Raw genomic sequence first — 5097 nt, forward strand, 5'->3', positions numbered from 1 at the left:
AGATAGAGAAGCTACTAGATATGGTATTTCTATTCATTATTCAAATGAAAGAGTGTAGTAGGTATGCAACCATGACTGAGGAAAGTGCAATTTCACACCATTTTCCATGTTGATGTTGAGATACAGACCTGTGCAATCTAATCTCCTAGGGAATAGATAGCACCACGTATTGCCATCTTTGCCAGAACAAGATTTGTCATAAAGCGATGTTAGAATAGTTACTAAAATGGTCATAAATTATGTTGTTATATTAAAAGAATACTTTAACTTAAGAAAAAAAACTATACAATATTAAAACATGATATTGTGATTGGAAAACTAAAAAGGTACCTATAACAAAGAACTTCATTTTGACTTGCTAATTGATTGTCACTATTAACCATAAGCCTATCTTTAAAGTTTGAGCTTCAATTGGTTTCGAGAATAGTTAAATATTCTCTACTTAACAGGGCCAACCACGTGAAGGTGGAAGCTCATTTGGCCACCCCCCACCCACCCCCCCCCCCCCCAACATCACTCTAAATTCCCCATTAACATTTAATAACATTCAATTCATCCATTTTTGAAATATAATATTCAATCATTATAATCACATGATAACATTTATTAACATGTAAAATTCATAAATACACAACATTTATGAATAATTCATTAACACAATATTCATTAACAATATTCAAGAGTAAGTCATTCATGAATAATCATATCTTTTTTGCTTTCTTGCCGTTTCTTTTTTTCGTAAATTTTCTAAGAGGAATATCAATGTCCTTGTCATCCCCATTAACATTTAATAACATTTAATTCATCCATTTTTTAAATATAACATTCAATCATTATAATCACATGATAACATTTATTAAGACATAGAATTCATAAACACACAACATTTGTGAATAATTCATTAACACAAAATTCATTAACATGCAACATTCAAGAGTAAGTCATTCCTAAATAATTCATTAACACCCAACATTAATGAATAATATTCATTAACAATATTCATTAACACAATATTCATTAACAATATTCAAGAGTAAGTCATTCATGAATAATCATTTCTTTTTTGCTTTCTTGCCGTTTCTTTTTTTCATAAAATTTTTAAGAGGAATATCAATGTCCTCGTCATCCCCCTCCTCTACTAGTTATAACACATGCCTCCTCCTCATCTGTTCAGGAACATTATGAGGCTGTTGCACCAAAGGGGGGTCCACTACAATAACAAATACTCCATGAGTTAAATTTGTACCATTTTATATTAGTGAATTACGAGTTTTTATTTAAGTAAAAGAACTATAAATCAGAAAATTAATTTAAAAGAACAAAACATAGATTTTCTTTACCTGAATGTGCGACATGATCTACCTGCTAATCAATCTGAACATCCTTCGGCACTCGTTCAGCATGACATGATTCTATATCCTCAACACAAAAAGGTTACACCAAGTTCAAATAAAGATGTTAAATTGTATTAATAATTATATAATTAGTTTTAAATAACAAATGAGCACCTCCATCGATAGTACAATGCACATCAGGGGCTTCATGATGCTGCGTATGATCCGTGTCACGATTAACAGGCTGCATTGCAATGTCGTGCACATTATTATCAAATAAATTGTTGCTCAAGTATTCAATTTCTAATATATATGTTGGCATATTTACCTGTGCACATGATGTAGGAGACTGTTTGGTTGGGACAATGGAAGTTTGCCATAGGCATTCAACCACCACTGCATAGTCTTGCTTGAAGGCAATTTTTTTGTGTTCTTATGTGGCCTCCAGATTAAAATCAGTACCCTACATTTTTTTATTAATTAACAAAATTATTTTCATTTTATAAATAATTTTTCTTTGCAATTCATTTATTGCTACTTACAATGCGTGCTTTGATTTTTGAATATCCCCCAGAACCAAGTATGTGTTGTCCAACCTTTTCCAGCCTCACCTTTGTTGCCTTTGATGTGTCCTGCACCCTATGAAAATTTTGAAATATGTTAGATGATATAGATATAAAGATCAGTACTAAATAGTGGATTATTATATGGTATGAAGGTTTTAGCATAAAGTGCATGTTCCACCAAAAATATGAAAAAAGGGAAGAAATTATAGCATCATACCTTTAATTTACATGTGTAATCATGCTATTTATCCATGGAGTTCATGCTAAGTATTTATCCATATTCTGACATGCCTCTCCATAAAATTACACATCAATTTTGTTAGTCTATATTATCCATTGTCGCACAAAGTAAACGATAAGCTAAAAGTTGAAACAACTAGTAGATTTTATAGATTAAATTTTTATCCCTAGGTTCCACACTCAAAGTGTTTTTATCCCCAAGGCTGCAACAGGTATAAACTTGAGGGTGAATGTCATATTTTAGATTGTTTTAGTAACATTCCTTTTTACCCATAGCTGAAAAGTAAGTATCTTTTTGTTTTCAATTTAAAAGACATCACCTTTGTACATCAAGTGCTTCTTTAGCATCCAAACTGCATGGAACTGATTTTATAAATGGTGGTTGTAACTGAAACAAATCCCCACTGATTTGCTAAGATAACTAGCAACTAATAGGAACTACCTAGCATTTTTCTAGCAGAAGACTCACAACTTAAGACTTGTCTTAATGTATGTTTATTTTGATTGCTTCTAGCAGTGGAGCACCATTCAGAATGTTTGAGAAGATCAAAAATGTTACATCATAGTTTGGAGGATGTTTCGTATAGTCTCCATCCACAAAAAATGATGTCATCATCCCCTCCTCCACCCACATCCTATTGTGGTCACTCCTCTACCCTATGTCTCCTGGCATCACCTCCTACTACACCCATGGTGCTCATCTCTCTGTGAGTTCTCACATGAGTAGGCCTATGTGCGTATTCATTATTGCTCGATCTAAGATCCAATCTAATAGTATAAGAAGGAATTGTAAAAAGAACTACCAGTGGCCATTATAATGGTCTCTCCTCCCTCAAAGGATGATCTTGTGGTTGCTGAATGTCAGGGTGTGGTGCCTGACTAACTACCCCTATAGGACTAGTTATATGAGGAAATGAATGTGTGGCCAAATGCTCTATGTACTAGGGAGTGACACCATCATTCACTACATCTAGAAAGTAGTCCCACCTATAAATTGTAAGGCGACTAACATCTTCCATACATCTAATTGGGTCTAATCTAGGAGAACAACCTTTCTTTACCTCCTTGGTGAAGCAGGTGTAACTACAGTACTCCTGTGATATACTGTATTGATAGTTGAACTATCTCTAGACATGGGTTAGCAGAAATCTCTCTATCTTCAATGAAGAATGGCCATTCAATGACTAAGATACCAACATGAATCCTAGCTAGGAGAGGACATCATCTTATGGCTCTATGCCTAGCCATGGTCTATAGGTAACATACATCATGTCATCCAAATGAAGTCTCAAATAGTTTTTCTTACCTAGTGTAGGCTGGATCATCTCTCCACAATACCAATAAATATAAATCTACAAGGGTTTTTGTTAGTCCTCAAACATAGGAACGTGATTTTTGTCATTAACTTGTGTTTTTGGCATTGAATGTGATGCTTATTACTTTTAGGAGACTGACCATTAGTAAAATTCTTTCAAAGTTTTTCAAAAAAATTGTACTTGACATTACAATTACTTAATATCATTTATCACCTATACTGCTAACACATATAACTATGGTACATGTAGTTGAGCATTACTATATTTTCAAGACATAATATAGCTATATGTGAAGTTATAAACGCACTATTTATATCATATGTAGGATTTATGACTAGATTGAGATTGAGATTTATAAGCAATTGTGTCCGCATATAAATTACATAGCTTTCATCAATAGATAGATTAAATTGAGCTAGTTGAAATTGTTGATGCTGAAGTTGAACCCTAAATTTTCTCATTAATGTACTAGTAGTTAATACTATTGCATAACTTTTCAAATTTGCTACTGTACTTTCTTTTGGATTTGCTGGTGTACTTTCTTTTGGACATTCCCTTTTCTCCTTTGCATCCAAAATGAACTCATTCCAGTGCCTCACTAAAACAAAGGGAGGATGCTTGTACTTCGGGTTTAGGATGAGGCCCTTTCTATATGTGTCCCTCACAACCTTAAAATAGCTGGAAGCTTTTTGTAACAATTTCTTATGATCAAAAATATTACTACCAAACTCATGCTCTATATCTTTGATGAGCTCATCTTTTAATTTTTGATCTTGGTAGTTCCTCCTTTTAAGAAAAAACACAAAATTTTTAGATATAGCTAGTATAAGAAAAGAATTGAATGAAAGGAAAAATGTTGCACCAATTAATGATATGAAAAAAAATAGTGGGATAAAATTAGTTCAGTTATGATGTTCCACCTTTTACGTATGGTGGGCCCGAATCTTCGCAGTGTGAGGTCATAAAGCCTCCTATAAAATGTATCATTTCCTGCCAAAAATGTCATGGGATAATTAATAGTAAGAAACATTAAAATAAATCATGTGAAGAATACTTTCTATAATGAATAACAAACACATAAAATGAGATACATTTCATCTTTTTATGATCTATTTCAGGGTTGGAGGATCAACTTGACCAAAATTGGCCAAAAAAGAAGTTTGGAAAAAATTTTAAAATGTCTAAAACCAGTCAAACTCTACCAGGGTTCTGTTGCTGATGTTATAAAACTAAAAAATGTACTATGACTATATTAATCAATACACCTTGAAAAAAAAAATAGTGCATAATACATATAACTTGCCATGACCTTCATTTTTTGTCATTCCTAATTGATGTTGTCACTAATCATACCTGGGATATTATGGAAAACAAATATTGCTAAATAGACAGTGAAGCTGAAAGTGAGCACTCTAAAACTCTAATAGGCAATAGCAATGATGTGGGAAATCATTGAAAAATGAACATTGAATATGAAAGAAGACTCCCACTTTTGGTTCTCTATAGAAAAATTGGTTAGTATCTTGAAATAAAAAATTCCTTCTAACTTGTCAACTAAATGATTATTTTACCAGTGGCAGTCGGAGCTCTGCTACTACCGGCCTCACCGTGTTGTCCTTGACCAAGTTGTGGATCAGTTGC

The sequence above is a fragment of the Cupressus sempervirens genome, chromosome 7 (assembly GCF_028749045.1).
Source record: "Cupressus sempervirens isolate cs-2001-9-10 chromosome 7, ASM2874904v1, whole genome shotgun sequence".
In the NCBI taxonomy this organism is placed as follows: domain Eukaryota; kingdom Viridiplantae; phylum Streptophyta; class Pinopsida; order Cupressales; family Cupressaceae; genus Cupressus; species Cupressus sempervirens.